This window comes from Prionailurus bengalensis, chromosome D1 (assembly GCF_016509475.1).
Source record: "Prionailurus bengalensis isolate Pbe53 chromosome D1, Fcat_Pben_1.1_paternal_pri, whole genome shotgun sequence".
NCBI lineage: Eukaryota > Metazoa > Chordata > Mammalia > Carnivora > Felidae > Prionailurus > Prionailurus bengalensis.
The window spans coordinates 8,077,672-8,097,992 of record NC_057346.1 but is presented as its reverse complement, the minus strand read 5'-3'; positions in this window follow the sequence as shown (position 1 = coordinate 8,097,992).

Here is a 20,321-nt window from a genome sequence, read left to right as displayed (position 1 = left end):
GTGACCTGGCTGAAGTCGGACGCTTAACCGACTGCGCCACCCAGGCGCCCCAAAGGCATCAGTTCTAACACAAGGAGCCTCCTAGTGATGGTGAATCCCCTGCAACCAGGTAGGACGTTTCCCTGGCCGCTCCCATTTTCACCGCAGAAGGGATGAGAACTGCCTCTCGGTGACAGCACAAGTGGTAAGATGTGATTGCAAGGGAGTCTCTCTGCTCTCTGGGAGAGAACATCTCTCTGTCTCTGATTTCCACGGCATCCCTCCCACACACCTGTCTCTATTCTCAGCACCAAGTGAGATTGCGTCCTGCCTTACATCTTCAATCAGGTGCACTTACTAGGGCCTCCCTACAGCAGTGGCTAGTGAGCCACTGAGTGGTGACTTTGGCCGCTTCGTGGAAGTCACCCAGTGCGGTTTCTAGGACCCTCTACATTACATAATTCAGACCCTTCTCCCCGCTGCCCTTTTTCTGAATTTCCCAGGTGTCCTGGTCAGAGGCTACTTTTTTTTAACGTGTATTTATTTTTGAGAGAGAGAGGAAGAGGCAGAGACAGAGACAGACAGAGCACGAGCAGGGGAGGGACGGAGAGAGAAGGAGACACAGAATCTGAAGCAGGCTCCAGGCTCCCAGCTGTCAGCGCAGAGCATGACGTGGGGCTTGAACCCACGAACCGTGAGATCATGACCTGAGCCCAAGTCGGACGCTCAACCGACTGAGCTCCCAGGCGCCCCACGATTCTGTTTTTGAATGGCATGTATGCATGGGTTTCAGCTTTCCATAAACAAGTCTTGTTGTGTGGAGAGCCACCCCTTGACCAGCAGGAAGGAACACAGTGCCCTGTGTGACATTCATTAACAGTTACCCAGCTCAGGCCCATGGTGACAACTAATTTCATAATAAGATCCAGCCACTTTGCCAGCCAGAAATAAAATGCCATGCTTAGTAGCTTATTTCTTCTTCTTTTTAAAAAACATTTTGAGAGGCAGAGTGAGAGAGAGAGAGAGAGAGAAAGAGAGCGAGCCAGGGAGGGGCAGGCAGAGAATCCCAAGTAGGCCCCACGTTGTCAGCACAGAGCCCGACGCGGGGCTCAAACTCACAAACTATGAGATCATGACCTGAGCCTAAATCAAGAGTCAGATGCTCAACCAACTGAGCCACCAGGCTCCCTGCTTATTTCTTCTTTAATTTACACTAATCACTGTTTTTAAATAAAACACATAACCTGAACTGTACCCGAGGCCCAGGGTTTTGGATCCTCCTGTCTGGGCACAAGGTTAAGTCCAGCTCCTAGGTATAAGGTACGTTCATTTTCTGAGTGAACCAATGATTTACACAGTTGACCTGTGATTTATAAACAAACTACTCTATACCTACTTATCTATCTACTATCTACATATCTATCCTCTATCTATCTATCTTCTGTCCATCTATCTAAGAAAGAATCTCCTTACTATGAATGCATCTGTTTTCTTAAAATCTGAATGGAGAAAGCCTTCTTCAGGACTTTCACTTTATATGCAAGACCCAGAAAGAGCCAGGATAAATCTTCCCATGATTAGGAAGTAAACTTTCATTTTAAGAGAAATTACCTCACTTCTAAATTAGCTTGTATCTCCAGCAATCTTGTCTCAGGCAGGATAAGACATAAATAATTACCAATTTCATGTCGGTGAAATTAAAAATCATGAAAAGCTCTTTGAAGCAATTTACAACTTGACAGAGAAAAGAGAGTCTGTTTAAAAGGTAGTAAATTTTCCCTCCACCGGCTTCGGACTAAGGCTCAGAGAGGACGGGAATAGGAAGCAAACAAAATACAATTTGGTCCTTTCTTTCCTGGGACTTCAAAATTCAGGTTGAGTAGGTGCTTTTCTTTCCTGAGTGAGAGAGCAGTTCCCACATACTTTCAAGCATTTTTCTTTTCCTCTGAAGTGCTGGGTGTTTTCAGGAGCCATGGGGAGGCTGTTTTATTCAGATTTCTGTTTCCTGATTTCCCTCATTGTGGTCTGTGCTTTGACACGGGCGCTGAACGACAGTATCTTCGGAGAAAAGCAGCTGGAAACTGCTTGCAGGCTCTAGTCACATAGGAAACAAACGCTCCTTTGTGGAGCCTGCAGACTGTTACCTTGACTCAAATGCTAAGCTTCTGTTGCAAGCCATCCATTCCCATGGACGCCAGACTCAGCCGGACGGTGCCTCTTCGTGAGCACTTTGCCCTGAAGGTGACATTTATTTATCTGTGGTCCCTTCCTCTCACACTCGATAACACACCAGGCTCTGGAAAGGCAAGCAACCTGCTTGGCCGGTAATCAGTCTTTCATTCCAATCTGCTCTTGCTGTTGGCGTTTCTTCCATTGTTAATTACTATGCTTGTCACCTAGACCCTGGTAGGACGAATGGCACGACCCAGATCAGGCTGCAGAACCACTTTCCCAGCAAACACCCTCTGCAGACATCGGAAGTACGAAGAACATGAAGCGGGAACGTCAGCCAAGGGCAAGGGAGGGAAAGAGCACCTTGGGATCAATGCGGTGGGCCCTGCCAGACTTTTCCTTGGGTCGTTGAACCTTCCTGGGGAACTTAGGTCGGTGAGCCTTTAAATCTACTCTGGGAGCCTCACTCCCAGCATCAGCCTGACCGAAGGGTGGAAGGGTCCCATGTGACTCACCTGGGGGTCTTGGTAAAGTCTCGCGGTGAGCTGTCATATTGATCCTGCTCTTAAGTTTGCTGAAGTGGATCACAATGGCACCAAAGTCATGGTTGGCGGAAGGAAAACACGAAGTTCAAGTCTCTGGTGTCCACAGACTATGTCTATGTATCGTTTTCTATTTTAGTTTTTGCTGAGCTCTGCTTTCCTTTATCTGTTCTGACTCCATGTGCCTCCCTATTTACTCTGTATCAAGTAACTGTTCTCTCCCTACAAGTGTCATCGGAGAGTAACTCCCCAAATACACACAGCCACAGAGTAGCTGGGGTTCACTGACCTGACACCTCATTTTTTTTTAAAAAAACACCTTATATATCAGAGAATTTTTAGGTTCACAGAAAAATGAAGAAGGTACAGAGATTTCCTGTATACCTCTCCCCCGCCGCCCCCCTGCACACACAGAGCCTTCTCACTACCAATAATCTCCACTAGACAAGTACGTCTGTTACAACGGATGATCCTCTGTGGATACATGAGAATCATCTGAAGTCCATGGTTACATCACAGTTCACTCTTGGCATATGCTACATGCTATGGGTCTAGACAAATGTTTAGGGGTAAGTATTCACCATTGTAGTACCACACAAACTATTTTCACTGCCTTAAAAATCTGCCTACTCATTAACCTCCCCATCTCTGTAGACCCTGGCGAGTACTATGACACCTCATTTTTTAAAGATTTCCAATCTCAGGTCATTATGTATAAGAAGAAGAATATACCACTTTTAAAAAAAAAATGTTTTTCAATGTGTATTTATTTTTGAGACAGAGAGAGAAAGAGTGTGATCAGGGGAGGGGCAGAGAGAGAGAGGGAGACACAGAATCCGAAACAGGCTCTGGGGTCTGACCTGTCAGCACAGAGCTGTATGCAGGGCTCGAACCCAGGAACTGTGAGATCATAACCTGAGTTAAAGTCGGATGCTTAACTGATGGAGCCACCCAGGTGCCCCAGAATATGCCACTTTTTTATTATTCTCCCCAACCTCTCCTTTAAAAAAAAATCATCCATTATGTGTATTTATTACTCAATTCTTACTTTATAGGACTGCAAACCCTGCATCCTATTTTGTCTTACTGAGTAGAGTTTATATGGCCCGTCCATTTCACTTCCTACACTGTTTTTTTGACCAGAATTAGGAAATGAGCTGATATATATAGCTAGAGGCATATAGCTAGAGGACAAATTAATGGTGATTAACTAAAATCATGTGGTTCAAAGTTATATTTGCTGTTAAGTAGTTATGCCTCTATGAAAATAATTTTGTAATTAAAGCATGAACTACTGAATTGGCCATTAGTGGTATTCAACCACCATGAATCTGGAAAGTGCCAAGTTCATTCTGTAGTTTTACATATGCCTAATTGCTTTTAATAATAAAAATTCAGGGTCTCCTGGGTGGCTTAGTCAGTTAAGTGTCCAACTTGGGCTTGGGTCATGATCTCACAGTTTGTGAGTTTGAGCCCCGCGTGGGGCTCTGTTCTGACAGCTCAGAGCCTGGAACCCGCTTCAGATTCTGTATCTCCCTCTCTCTCTGCCCTTCCCCTGCTTGTGCTGTCTCATGCACGCTCTCTCTCTCTCTCTCAAAAATAAGTAAACATTTAAAAAATAATAAAACTTTAAATTATTTTAAAACATAGTAATACATCATTATATGTCCATGATACATCCGTATCTCTTGACACACATTTTTATTCTCAATATCATTAAACCATTTTAATTTATAAAACAGATGATACATTTAATTAACCACAGGATTCTTGGAGGTGAGGGAACTAACTTCTGTTAAACCCTGACAGTTTCTAGGTTTCTTACGTCCATTATATAATTTAATCCTATAGCAGTCCTGAAAATGTATCTCCATTTTGCAGTTATTCTTATTTTCCAGATGATGAAATTTGAGGCTTAGAGACATTAAGTAATTTTCACAGCTAGAAGGTGGTGGGGCCACGATCAAAATTCAGATGCATCTTCAACCCAAAGCCTGAAAACTTATGTCCCTTGTCTAGTCTATCAAGCAGGGTGAGTGGCTTATTAGGGTAATTGTAAATAAACACACTGGGATTAACTTCTAAATATTGTGTGCTTCCCAGTGTGTCCTGTTTGAAAGTGGGAGGGGCAGGTATGGGGGCCGAGTGACCTGTGGGTCCAGCTTTATGAAATAGCTAGGCTGTTGAGTCCTTCACCTCCCCCGGCAGCCTGGAGGGGTTAGTCATATCCGAGGGAAGAGCCGATAGTTGGATAACGGGCGACTTAAGAAACTGAGAAGGAAGAGGCGCCTGGGTGGCTCAGTCGGTTAAGCGTCCAACATTGGTTCAGGTCATGATCTCGCAGTTGGTGAGTTCGAGCCCCGCATCGGGCTCTGTGCTGACAGCTTGGAGCCTGGAGCCTGTTTCAGATTCTGTGTCTCCCTCTCTCTCTGCTCCTCCCCTGCTTGTCCTCTCTCTCTTTCTCTCTCTCTGTCTCAAAAATAAATTAAAACATTAAAAAAAAGAAACTGAGAAGGGAAAAGGAACTCAGAGGTTTGTGGTTTCAGGGAGATCAGAGGAGAGGCAGACTGATCTAGAGAAAAGGCAGGAAGGTAGATTGAAGCTTCTGTGTTGTCACTTGGTAATTTAGAAGAAACAACAAGGTAGTTTTTCTTGGTATTTAAATGCGGAGATGAGTTCTACTTGATTGAGAATAAGCTGAGGGAGAACCAAAACAGAATAATTAAATTTGAATTAAGAAGATACAAAGAAAGGGGATGGAAAGAAAATACTTCAAAGTATTATCAGTAGTTACATCTGGGAGTACAAGATACATTTCTCTTTGTGTCTCTCTCTTTTTTTAACCTTACAGATTCTCTCTATCCAATATATACTCTAAACACTGTTTAGAAAAGAAGCACATTAGGATTATTTGAAGGCAAGTCCTGACAGAGTTTTAAAACCAGTTTCAGAACTTACTAGCTTTGTGATCCTGGGAAAGTTACATACCCTCTCTGATCACTCGTATGTATTTTTTATATTTTCTTTTAGAGAGTGGGGGGTGGGCAGAGAGAAGGAAGGAGAGAATCCCAAGCAGGCTCCACACTCAGTGCAGAGCCCGACGTGGGGCTGGATCACACAGCCCTGGGATCACAACCTGACCTGCAATCAGAGTCGGATGCTCAAAGGACTGATCCACCCAGGTGACCCTGAGCATTGGTATTTTTATTTATTAAATTACTCACTATATGGTAACCGATTTTATAGTTAATATAATTACTATTATTCTCAATATCTAGACAGTGTTTTGATTACAAACAGAATTTAGTTTTTTGCCTTTTATGTGAATAAACTGCTTTATTTCGTTTCAAATAATCAAAAAATAATTACACGTAGGATCTTTCCTAAAGGTTTTCTCCGCTAAAGATGTCTATGCCTCATGTGCAGCGTTCAGCTCATGCAGAGCATCACAGACCAGCTGACGGCCGGCCTTGGACAGAGGGAAAGTCTGGGTGAGAGTCCAAGCTGAGCCACAAGATGTCAAGCCTTCACACAGTGAAAAACATCAGGCAACCTGCAGGATCGAATATCTGTGCTCTAAGCTCACCGGGGCAGCCTCGAAAGTCCCATGTGTGTCTTACCTTCCTGAAATCCAGTAAGCACTCGCTATACATTTCTGGGCATGACTCTGTGTGTAACCCTCGGGCACTCTAGGGCCTCTGTGCTGAGCTGTCAGCACAGAGCCTGATGCGGGGCTTGAACTGATGAACCATGAGATCATGACCCTAGCCGAAGTCGGACACTTAACCGACTGAGCCACCCAGGTGCCCCATCACGTTTTAATTTTTCTTAAAATCCTTTTCCCTATGTGTCTTACCCCCTCCACCCCGACGACAACCCCCCCACCGACGTTTCCTCTAAGACTCTCCCATTCACAAATTTCACCCTCTGTCAAAACTGCCTTTCACCTCATCCCATGGGGGCTCCTCTCTGCTTTCTCCCGCCCCAGCTTTCTTATTCTTATTTTCCTCTAGAGTAAATCATGCCCTTTTTGGCTGAAATACTCTAGTTTCCTCCTTCCCAACCCACCCAACAACATGCCCATCTGCTGAAGATGGCCCAGAGGCCTGGAGAGGGGACAGAGAATAAAACTGTTTTCATTTCAAGTACGCATGACAAATACATGTTTAAAATAAGCACGTGAAAAATAAAGTAGGCACAAGAATGATTTCTCTCATTCCCAAAGGTATTTTACCATTTGAAACTATTAGACATCCAGAAAATTACCTAAATCCCACCACACTGTTCTATTACAAATGGTACCAGTAGGTATAGTTAAACGCCCACGATGTGCCGGGCACCGTAGAGAATATCCATGGCGTGTTATGTTACTCAGTCTTCAGGGTAACCTTCTGAGAGGTTAGCTACCTTGTGTGAGGGGATGTAGTAAGCGGGAGAATGAAGATTTAGTCTGGTTCTCAGGGCTACATAATTCCAAATCCTGTGAACTTATTCACCATAGTATTTCTCATGGGAATATGGCTACTAGTTAAAGAAAAGAATCAGCCACGGTCCAAGCCTGGGTTAGTATCTGAGCTTCTTAGCAGCTGAATGACCCTAGGGCCTGTTCCTCTTGATAGGACGGAATCACTTTGATGATTCGATGAGTACATAAACAAAGGCAAGAACAGAAATAGGTTTGGATGGACATTTGTGAGAGCTGATTTCTTCGCTAAGGGTTTATGACTACGATAAACTACCGAACAGAGCAGCTTTACAAAAATGACAATGCTCCTTGGATGAGCACTTCAGGTTTTCTAGTTTCGAATTTTACTTTTAAATGAATAAAGCCTCCCCTGTCATTTGAGCTCCTGGGTTTCGACGCAAGTGTGTGTGAGACCCCACTGCACAAGCTGGTTCTTGCTTTTGACACACTTTGACCATTTCTTTTTGGAACAATTATATTGGACACAGACTTGTAAAACTAATTATTCTTCGTCCAGATACACATGTAGAGAGGCCTGACTAGACATTTCCAGACATGACTGTGTTTGTTACTGCAAATCATTACATCAAATGCATCAGTATCTTTTTGTTCATCCTTGCAAACAACCTCTTTCTGCCAGGCGCCATTAAAGTTACTTTACTTGGATTTCTGGTTGGGGTGTGTGTGTATAAAGCATTTATATGTGCATATCCACAGCCTTTCCATCTATATAAAATGCATCAGCCTGGAAATCTTATAAGAATGAATTTTTCCCTCTAGACTTTTGAGTTATTTTTCTCTCTAATCTTGGCTGGAGGCAAGGTAAAAATGGCTGCTTACCCAGTTCAGACCTGCACTTGTGGCTAACCACGGCAGGGAGTGAAGGGTGTAGGGGGTATAAATTGCTGAAATAAAATGACTGAAGTGCTTTCAGGCACCAAGAAGCTGGCCTCCTTAGATGGAGAGGAGTCAGAAGGCATCTCTCGGTTCCTGAGACAGGTCTTTCATCCCTGCGGACTGGATACAGAGCCCACGAGAGGTCCTGCACTGACCCGTGGATTTCACCCAGATGGTTCCAGCAACTCGAGGGAGATGGTAGACTAACCCAGGTGTTGTAGACAGAGTCCTAGGGTACTTAGCATGTCTCTACCTACGGGGAGCAGGCTGCAACACTGTCTTGGGGCCACATCCAACTCGACATACTCGACCGTAATGATCTGCCACGGCAGCAAAAGGCTTTCGCAGGCTCTGTCTTTGCCTCGGCTGACAACAGCCACGGCTGGGCCTGTTTTCTTCCTCTTCTTCTCTTTTAGCTTTTACACAGCGCTAGATCTCTTCAAATGCTCGCAAGGTATCCTGTTTCCCGTGCCGGTTCTGGCTCCTCAGGGCTTACTCAGAGCCTTCTGAGTTCTCATGTGCTTCTTTGCCACCCATCAGAGCCACAGGGATTGAACTTGTTTCGTGTAGGCGTTAACCTCAGATTGTCCCAGAAGACGGCCCCCTCCTCCAAAGTGCTTCCCTGTCTAAGGGCTGTTCCCAAGGTGCCGCCTCATTCTGCTGCTGCCTGGTGCTCAGGCCTGGTGGGGCGAGAATGAGCAGGAGGTGTTAATTAAGTAGCATGAGCGACAGTTGATGACGGAGAGGCAAAGCCGCTCTCTGTCATTTCTTCCCCAGTCTCGGGTTTAGAGACACAAAGACAATACATCCGAATTGCACCGTATACTTGGAAAAACTGAGAGGGTATACGCATGTTGAGACAGGGCCCTCCTCCTGAATATAAAGTCAGAGGGACACAGTTGCAGCCCCCCAGCGGATGAGGACTTGATGGCAACACAGGATTAATCTTCCGGTGGGGCTACTCGGGGTTTCAGGCGTGTACGTACGTGCGTGTAACAGGGACCATGGCAGACTGAAGAGTCATAGCTACAGCAAAGCGACACAGAGAGGGGAGGTCAAAGATCAGTGCCTATGTGGCATATTTCGTGCAACTGGAGAAGAGGAGAAAACTCAGGGGTGGACAATAAACCCAAGGGAATCTACCTCACAGGCCCATTTTTGTTTTTATTTTTCTAAGTTTATTTATTTATTTCGAGAGAAAGGGAGAGAGCACGTAGGGGATGGGCAGAGAGAGGGAGAGAGGGAGAGAGGGAGAGAGAGAGATAATCCAAAGGAGGCTCCACACTCAGCGCACAGCCCGATGCAGGGCTTGAACCTACGAAGCAGGAGATTATGACCTGGGCCGAAACCAAGAGCTGGATGCCTAAGTGACTGAGCCACCCAGGGACCCCTCACAGGCCCATTTTTAACACATAATCAGTCTAAGACACAAGTTTGAATACGTTTATCTTGTAATTCTTTCTGGAGGCAGTATAATTGAAGAGACTTATTTTCACAGAAGAAAACCTGTGACTCCATTTTCACGATTCAATCCGATTACGTACTTTCATTCATGTGTGTTCCCTCTTAGTTTTTACTTCCACACATAGATTCCACTGAACTGTCGCAAGGGGAACATTCAGTGTCCTCTGTTCAATAAACATCATACTTGGGGCGCCTGGGTGGCACAGTCGGTTAAGCATCCAACTTCAGCCAGGTCACGATCTCGCGGTCCGTGAGTTCGAGCCCCGCGTCGGGCTCTGGGCTGATGGCTCAGAGCCTGGAGCCTGTTTCCGATTCTGTGTCTCCCTCTCTCTCTGTCCCTCCCCCGTTCATGCTCTGTCTCTGTCCCAAAAATAAAAATAAACATTGAAAAAAAATTAAAAAAAAAAAAAACACATCATACCCAATGTGTTCCCTGTTCAGTTAGAGTGTCCAAGCTCATCTTCCTTCTGCTTATACATATTATGATTATAGATTAAGCAGTTGGTGGATATTTTAAGATCGTTTGGATTTGTCACTACAATAACAAAAATGGCAGCAAACATATTCTTAAACATAACTTTGATTCTCTTTAACTCCTTACTCAAGAGAAATCCATAGAAGCTAGTGTTTGTGTCAAAAACACCATTATTCTTATGGCTCTTGAAATGACTTGTCATATCACTTTCTCAAAGAATAAAAGATAAAGTCAGTAAACAAGCATATATATTGAATATATTGTATACTTATATATAACTCTTTATCAGGTGAATTATTTATCTCTCATTTTGTCAGGGTTTTTTTCCTAGGGGTTTATCTTTTTTTTTTTCCATTTGGAACATATTCTTTGATCTCCTCATTTTGTTTAACTTTCCGTTTGTTTCTTACAAGTGTACCTGTATACATTTTTTCAGGTACACATTTTTCAGGTATATATATACAAGATGAATTCCTTCTGGAGACTGTTGGGCCTTTCAGTTCTGGGAAGTTATCTCTACCATTTCGTTAATACCTTCCTCATCACCATTTTCTTAGTTCTCTATCTGGAACTCCTGGATTTGGTCTGGATTGATTTTCTTTTTTTCTTTTAATTTTTTTTCAACGTTTATTTATTTTTGGGACAGAGAGACAGAGCATGAATGGGGGAGGGGCAGAGAGAGAGGGAGACACAGAATCGGAAACAGGCTCCAGGCTCCGAGCCATCAGCCCAGAGCCCGACGCGGGGCTCGAACTCACGGGCCGCGAGATCGTGACCTGGCTGAAGTCGGACGCTTAACCGACTGCGCCACCCAGGCGCCCTGGGATTGATTTTCTATTAATGTCGTTGCTGTTTTTCATATTCCATCTTTGACTACTTTGTTTTAATTTGTGGGAGATTTCCTTGAATTTATTCTATTTTTTTAATGTTTATTTATTTTTGAGACACACACACACACACACACACACACACACAGCATGAGTGGGGGAGGGGCAGAGAGAGAGGGAGACACAGAATCTGAAGCAGGTTCCAAGCTCTGAGCTGTCAGCACAGAGCCCAATGCGGGGCCCGAATCCACAAACCACGAAATCATGACCTAAGCTGAAGTTAGACGCTCAACCAACTGAGCCACCCCGGTGCCCCTTGAATTTAGTCTTTAACGTAAAAGGGATGCTCATCTGTAACCTAGAATCCCTGGTCAAGACTGACACATTCGTTTCACAGGGTGGCTGATGTAGAAGGTCAATGGAGCCTCACACTAGGACTTGCACTCCCTGGTGTTCCCAGACTTATGCCCCATCTTGGGGCCCCAGTGCCAGGTCCACGTGGGGTTATACACAGCTGGCATCTGGCCTCAGTCGAGACCCTGCTGCAGGGCCACGTCAGCTGCAGAATCCCCTGAGGTCTCTATGACAGCTGCATCCACTGCACAGTTCAGCCTTTGTCCCTGTCTGCACCACCTTCCTTCATCCCTCACAGTTGTGCTTCCCAGCAGTGCTCCCCAGGAAACACCTTGCTCACAGATTCCGGTTCATTTCTGTCTCATCAGGAAGCTGACCCACAACAAAATCCCTCTTCTGAATTTTCCCATTTCTTACTCTTTTCTTTCTAGGTAATGGATGTCTTGGATTGTTTTCCTATGACTCTCACATCTGTTTTCACATCCTCGGTTTCTTTATGTTCTTCTTTCTGGGTGATTTCCTGAAAACAGGCTCTCTAATCCTTTTGATTTTTTTTTAATTTTTGGCAGTGTTTATCTCCAATAGCTCCTATTCTGATTTTTCTTTCCCAAAATAGTAATTTGCCCTTGTTTTATAGGTCAGACAGCTTTGTTTGCTTTGGATTATTTTGGATCTCTTCTGTTATCTCCTTCATGTCATTTCAACATATGCCTCTCGTGTTGGAGACGTTCCTCAAATGTTCCCTGACCCTTAGTTTCTGGAAGGGAATGTGCACGTTTGGGGTTTTTTTTCCTTGGAAGGTTTTATTTCACGGGGATGAAGTCACGGCCATTATTATTGTGCATTCTCAGATGCCAGGAGTTTATTCTCTGTGGCCATTTAACCTCGAAAATAACCCTCTATCTGCAGCCTCATAATGACCATCTGTGGTCAAGTATTCACTAGAGAAATAGCTTCTTTCCATTCATTTAGATCTACTTTAATTTTCTTTCAATCATGTTTTATAATTTTCAGTGTACAAGTCTTTTTCTTGTTTCATTATTTTTTGAATATTTTTTTTTCTTTTTCATGCTACTTTAAATGGAACTGCTTTCTTTATTTCATCCTTGGACTGTTGACGGCTTGTGTGTAGAAACACACCTGATTTGTATATGTTAATCTTGTATCTTGCAACGTTGCTGAATTTGTTTATTAGCTCTGATCGTTTTTTGGCGGGTTCTTCAGGATTTTGTATTTATGAGATTATGTCATCCCAAATGGAGATAGTTTAGGCTTCATCCTTTGTGACCTGGAGGCCTCTTCTTTCTTTCTCTTGACAAATTACCCTAACTGGGACCTCTAGTACAATGTTGACTAGAAGTAGTAAGCGTGGGCACCCTTGCCTTGTTCTTGATCTTAGAAGGAAGGCTTCCAGTTTTTCCACCATTAAGTGTAATGATGGCTGTGCATTTTTCACAGATGCCATTCATCAGGTTTAGGAAGTTCCCTTTTATTCTTGGTTTGATGAGAGCTTTTTATCATCGCCCCCCATTCTTGCTCTCTCGAATACCTGGTGACACCACATCCTGTTACCCCCCAGGGCTCTGTGGAACAGATGGAGTCCCTCTCAAATGTCCTTTCACCCTCGCACAGTTTAGGCTGTGAAATTCTCTATCCTTCCTACTGGAGTCGCCACTGACACAAAGTAGTGGGTATGTGCAAGTGTGGGATTCCAAAGCATGTCATATCTATTTATCAGTAACTACACACATCACACAGTAATGGTAGGGCTCATCCGTTCTTCCCCTTTCCTACAGTGTACTGATGGGCTATAAGCTAGTTTACCCAACTTACTTTACTGCCTTCCGAAACTAACTTAGTCACGATTCTCTTTTTCATTTGCCTTTAATTCTTTTAACTGTTTATTCATTATCTTACTCTTTGTCTTTCCTACACTTTCATTTTTTCTAACCTGTTTTTTTTCCTTCCCTCTCCCTTTTTTCAGTCCAGTGATTTCCATTAAACTTGTATCATTAAACAGAGCCCTGTGGAAATCCTCATCCTTGGTCTTTCATGCATGTCATTGCATTCGGAGTTTAAAAGTCAAGTCCGTCCTAGATTTGGAAGTCAGTAAGTTAAATGTTACAACATGGCTCTGGCACTTAAATTTGTGACCACGGATGAGTCAAGATTCTCCGGGCGTGGCTTGCATTATCGATGACATATGGCAGTTGTAATAACCGAAAGGGTTTTCGTACACAAAGTTTCTATCACCTGGCCTTGCATGAGCAAGTGCTCCGTTAAAGTTTAACTTTCTTCTCATTCTCAGCTACAGATCTACAACATGAGATGCATTTTCCTTCCGTGCCTCTCTCTCTACTGAGTCATGATGGCAGAATTTAGATGCATTAGTTTACTGACTTAGCATTAATTTTCTTTGACTTTTCTCTAGGAAAGTTTAGAAGGTACTGTACAGCTCGAACTCATATCGGGAGGTGTCAAAAACCTTTGATACTTTGGGACAAATCACCATTTGCCACATTTTCCCTGAGCCTTTAATACGGCTAATTCTAAGCTCCCTGTCTCCAGGTTTTGACTTAGAAACTCATGGGGAATATTCACCTTTTCATGTGCTCTTTTGCTAGGCCCTGTTTACCTCATGTTTAATCCTTATGTTGAACTCAAGATCAGCATCATCATTGAATCTCTTGTCTCCCATGTTTATTCTCTTGGGATGTCTGCTTAAGACATGACTCTCTTTAGTGGAATGCTTACTAGCTATGAGAAGAACCTGGGATGGTGTGCTTTCCTAGGCTGGAGATGTATGTTAGACTTGCCTACTGAAAATCATCTTAGACTTTTTGTTCATAATTAAAAACAATGATGTTTTAAATTGAAAATGTTCTAGTTGTTTATGGTAGAAAAATTAAGAACCATGAGTAAGCAAAGTATAAATTTTTAAAAATCAACTCGTAATCCAGGGCGCCTGGGTGGCTCAGTCAGTTGAGCATCCGACTTCGGCTCAGGTTATTATCTCACAGTTCGTGAGTTCAAGCCCCACGTCGGGCTCTGTGCTGACAGCTTGGAGCCTGGAGCCTGCTTCGGATTCTGTGTCTCCCTCTCTCTCTGCCCCTAACCCACTCGCATTCTGTCTCTGTTTCTCTCAAAAATAAATAAACATTAAAAAAATTAAAAAAAATCAACTCATAATCCTACTATGTAGTACCTAATAATCTTTCCAGATGTTTTCTAGTTTTATAGTTGATTCAGCTCAGGGGGAAGAAGCTCCATATGTCTGTTGTTAGGACAGACCACCTAAACACGACATGTGAATTGTCAAATTCTCTCCCAAATATTTAGATTCAATGGAAGGGAATTGCAGCCTTATTTTTTTTACACGCTTGTCAACACATAGGCAAACTACTAACTTGTCACTGTATATTGTGAATCAGGTTAGCTAGCTGTTTTCAGATTCCTTTTCTTCTAATCATAATGTGTTGTTTATAACACATTTAATAGTTTCTCTTCAATGTTCCTGTAAAATTCCTGTGAACAATAAATGTTTTACTTGAGAGTGTTGATAGCTAAATACTAAGATTAAGCTTAAATTTCACAAATGGGGAAAGATCAGAACGGTGGGTTAGGACATTTGCTGTCACTTTTGAGGCTTGGCTTTATAAGGTCAGAATATAACAGACTATTTCCTCTAAAACACTATCCTGCTGGTAGATGGATGGTGGGGCATAGTCTTCTAGCAAAATAAAAAATCTTCTTGCAGCTGTAATGAAATGATTCCATCTGATTTCACTGAATTATTGCATTTTCTATGAAAAGATGTTATTAGTCTTTAAAGCAAAGCAAACAGTGGACATTATCACATGTAAGTTAGAGTAGTTAGTTTCAACCTTGGCTGCACATTAGAATCATACAGCTTTTGGGGGCGCCTGGTGGCTCAGTCGGTTAAGCTTAGTCCGACTTTGGTTCAGGTCATGATCTCCCGGTTCACCGGTTCAAGCCCCACATCGGGCTCCGTGCTGACAGCTCAGAGCCTGGAGCCTGCTTCCGATTCTGTGTCTCCCTCTCTCTCTGCCCCTCTCTGCTTGCATTCTATCTCTCTCTGTCAAAAATAAATAAACATTAAAAAAATTTTTTAAAGAATCATAGGGCTTTTTAAAGTCCCAAAGCCATGGATGTACTCCAGGTGATTAAATCAGAATTTCTGGAGGTGAGGCACAGGCACATCAATTTCCTAGGGCTGTCATAACAAGCCACCACAAACTTGGTGACTTAAACAACAGAAATTTCTTCCTTCACTGTAGTCTGAGATCGAAGCCTTGGCAGGGTCGTGCTGTCTCTCAAGGGACGATCCTCGCCTTTCCCTAGCTTCTAGTGGCTGTCAGAACTCCTGGCATCCCTTGACTTGCAGCCGGATCATATTATCTCTGCTTCCATTGTCACAGAGACTTCTTCCCTGTGTCTCTTCTGTGTCTCAGTATCCCTGCACCCCTCTCCTCTTTTTTATACGACACCAAGTGGATTTCCAATATGACCTCATCTTTGAAAAATTTTTTTAATGTTTTCTTTTAATTTATTTTTGAGAGAGTGACAGAGAGCAAGTGAAAGAGGGGCAGAGAGAGAGGGAGACACAAAGTCCAAAGCAGGCTCCAGGCTCTGAGCTGTCAGCACAGAGCCCAGTGCAGGGCTTGAACTCGGAAATGGTGAGGTCATGACCTAGGGAAGTCTTGACATTTAACCGACCGAGCCACCCAGGCGCTCCCCCCCCCGCCACCCCCCGCCACCCCGGCCCCAATATGACCTCATCTTAACTGGATTACACATTACAGGTACTGCAGGTTAGGATTTCAGCATCATCTTCTTTTTGTGGGCAGTGGGGGAGATGGAGTGACACAGTTCAGCCCCCCCCCCCCACACCAAGCAAGAGTAATTCTGGTTCCCTAGGTGATTCTATGGCACCGTGGCTAAGGCAGAGAACCATTCTTTCAGAAAGCGCTTCTCAAACTTTAATAGGCATATGACTCATTTGGGCATCTTGTTAAAACGCAGATTCTGCTACACTGATTCTGCAGTGAGGCCCGACGCCCTGCATTTCTCACAAGCTCCCAAGTGGTGCTGGGGCTGCGGTCCACACTGCAAGAACCGCGTAGGCAGAGCGCAGGTTTTGTGAGCTTCCTTGCAGCTCCATCTCTGGGTCGCCTGCTAGACTCAGGCACTTTGGCACCCTTGCGAGAAACTTACCAAGGTCAAACGTTTAGTTCTAGTTGATGAATGGATTAGCTTTTCTTTTAAATTACACATTCTGGTCCTTACCTCTGCTCTCTTCTTTGTGGCAACATTGAAATGTGGGGGAAGAAAAGGTGGGGACATATAATGTGCCTCCAAGGCACCTTCTATTGAAATGAGAGAGAGTTTTCTAGAAACCATTTGTAAATCACTCCAACTTCACCCTTTCTTGCCTTATTCATTCCCATCATAAAATAAATAAGTTCAAAATGAGCATGTATATTTAAAAAATAACACCTGAGTGGCTCAGTCACTTAAGTGTCTAACTCTTGATTTCGGCTGAGGTCATGATCTCGGCTGACGTCATGATCTCAGGGCTGAGAGATCGAGCCCCATGCTGTGCTCTGAGCTGGGCAAGGAGCCTGCTTGGGATTCTCTCCCTCTCCCTCTCTCCTGCTCATGCATGTGCACACACTCTCTCTAAAAAAACAAATCAATAAAAAAATAACAGCTTTATGACTCTTCTTACCATCTAATTTTTAAAGGGACTTTTATCCTCAGGCTGAAAAAATTCCAAAAACATTTAAACAGAACAAAATGCAGCTTGACTAGAGATATAAATTGATAAGGACAAATCCTGCTGGGGTCTGTTTCACTTGTCCTTCTAAAATAAATTTAAATTTCCCTAACTGGGATTAAAAATAACTGACATAACTTGCTGAGCACAACAAAGACATGAAATTAACTAACACTTTAACAGATGACTTCCATCCCCCCCCCCCCCCACTTTGGATCACAAATGCCATTTTTCTTTTATGTGACTCTTCTCTGTAATTTAGCAAAAACAATCTTGTGGGTTTATTAAAACAACTTTTGCCAATTAAGGAGAAATCACAAAATCTACTTAAGAGATTTGTGAAGGGTGCTGGCATATAGTGGTTTTTTAGTTGAACTGAATTATAAGACTTAACAATATGAAAAGTTGAGGCTTTGTTTCCTAACTTTTTTATTTTGGAAACTGTCAAATCTCCAGACAATTTAAAGACAGCACTATGAATGCCCATATACACTTCAGTCGGAGTCCTCTATTGTTAATATTTTGCCATTTTTGTTTTTACTCTGTCTCTCTCTTTCCATTTTTATTTTTGCTAGACCATTTGAATATTTCACACATCATAACTAAACACTTGGACCCACTTCACCTAAGAGCAGGGACATTTTCCAAATAATCACAGTGCCATTATCACATCCAAGAAATGTAATATAAATAACTGTATCATCTAAAACACAGTTCATATGGAAAAATCCACAGTTTACCCTAAATTCTCTTTATTGCTGTATATGCCTTTTCTTTTTATCTTTTTTCTTCTTATTATTTTAAACATTCAGGATCCTGAACGGACTGATTATTGGCAATAAAATTGAATCAGTAATCAAAAAGTTCCCAACAAACACAAGTCCAAGACCAGATGGCTTCACAGGTGAATTCTATGAAACATTTAAAGGAGAGTTGATTCTTATTCTCCTCAAACTATTCCAAAAAACAGAAAAGGAAGGAATGCTTCCAAATATATTCTGTGAGGCCAGCATTCACCTGATAACAAAACCAGACAAAGAAACCACCAAAACAAAACACCTACAGGCCAATATCCCAGATGAACAGAGAGGCAACAATCCTCAACAAAATATTAGTAAACTACATTCAACAACACATTAAAAGGATCATTCTCCACAATCAAGTGGGTTTTGTTCCAGGGAAGCAAAAATGTTTCAATATTTACAAATCAATCAACATGATGCATCGCATTAGCAAATGAAGGATACAAATCAGAAGATCATCTCAATAATGCCCAAAACACATTTGACAAAACTCAACATCTATTCGTGACAAAAACTCTCAGCAAAGTGAATTTAAAGGGAATGTATCTCCACATAATAAAGATCACATATGACAAACTTACAGCTAACATCATACTCAGTGGTGAAAAACTCGGGAGTTTTATCTCCATGATCAGGAACAAGACAGAAATGCTCACTGTCACCACTTTTATTCAACACAGTACTGGAAGTCCTAGCCACAGCAATCAGACAAGAAAAATAAAAGGCATCCAAATTGGTAAGGAAGGAGTAAAACCATCACTATTTGCAGACAACAGTATACACAGAAAACTGTAAAGCCTCCACCAAAAACCCATTCAAAGTAATAAATGAATTCAGTAAAGTTGCAGGACACAAAATTAATATACATAAATCCATTGTGTTACTATATACTAATAACAAAGTAGCAGCAAGAGAAATCAAGACTATAATTCCATGTACAATTGCACCAAAAATAATAAAATATCTAGGAGTAAATAGAACAAGAAAATGAAAAACTCATACTCTAAAAACTGTAAGATATTGATGAGAGAAACTGAATATGACAAAAAAATCAGTGGGAAGGAATATCAAAGACTGGAAGAATTCATACTATTGAAGTGTCCGTAGTACCCAAAGCGATCTACAGACTCAATGCAATCCCTATCAAAATACCAACGGCATTTTCCACAGAACTAGAACATGTAATCTTAAAAATTTTATGGCACCACCAAAGACCCTCAATATCTGAAACAATCTTGAGAACGAAAAACAAAGCTGGATGTATCATAATCCCAAACTGCAAGATATACTACAAGGTTACAATAATCAAAACAGTATGATACTGGTGTAAAATAGGCAGACAGGTCAATGGAATAGGATAGAAAGCCCATACATGAACTCACACCTATATGGTCAGTTCATCAAAGGAGGCAAGAAGATACAACAGGGAAAAGATAGTCTCTTCAGTAAGTGGTGCTGGGAAAACTGGACAGCTCCGTGCAAAAGAATGAAACTGGACCATTTTCTAACACCATACACAAAAATAAACTCAAAATGGATTGAAGACCTAAATGTAAGACCCCAAACCATAAAATTCCTAGAAAAAAATGTAGGCAGTAATCTCTTGGACATGGCCGTAGCAATGTTTTTCTAGATATGCCTCCTTTGGCAAGGGAAACAAAAGCAAAAATAAAATACTGGGATTTTACCAAAATAAAAAGCTTTTGCACAGAGAAAGAAACCACCAACAAAACAAAACAAAACAAAACAAAGCAACTGAATGGGAAAAGGTATTTATAAATGACATATCTATCCTATAAGGTGCTAATATCCAAAATATATAAAGAACTTGTACAACTCAACAGCAGAAAAACAAGCAATCTAATTTAAAAATGGGCAGAGGAACTGAATAGGTATTTTTCCAAAGAAGACGTACAGATGGCAAACAGACACATGAAAAGACGCTCAGCATCACTCATCATCACAGAAATGCAAATCAAAACTATAATGAAACATCACCTTACACCTGTCAGAATAATAACAAGTGTTGGCAGGGATGTGGAGGAAAAGGAATCCTCGTACACTCTTGGTGGGGATGTCAACAGGTGCAGCCACTAGGGAAAACACAATGGAATTCCCTCAAAAAATTAAAAAAGAAATACTATATGATCCAGTAATTCTGGTATTTCCCCAAAGAAAATGAAAATACTAACTTGAAAAAGTATATGCCCTCCTATGTTCACTGCAGCATTATTTACAAGAGCCAAGATTCGAAGCAACCTAAGTGTTGATTGAGAGGTGAATGGATAAAGAAGATGTAGCCTATAAATACTGTATATTCCGTACAGTGGAATATCACTTAGCCACAAAAAAGCATGAGATCTTGCCATTTGTGACAACATGGATGGACCTATAGGATATTATGCTAAGTGAAATAAACCAGTCAAAGAAAAAGACCATGCGATTTCACTTATCTGTGAAACCTAAGAAACAAAGGAACAAACAAACGAAGCAGAGGCAGACCCATGAAGACCGAGAAACTGGTGATAGCTAGAGGGAAGAAGGTA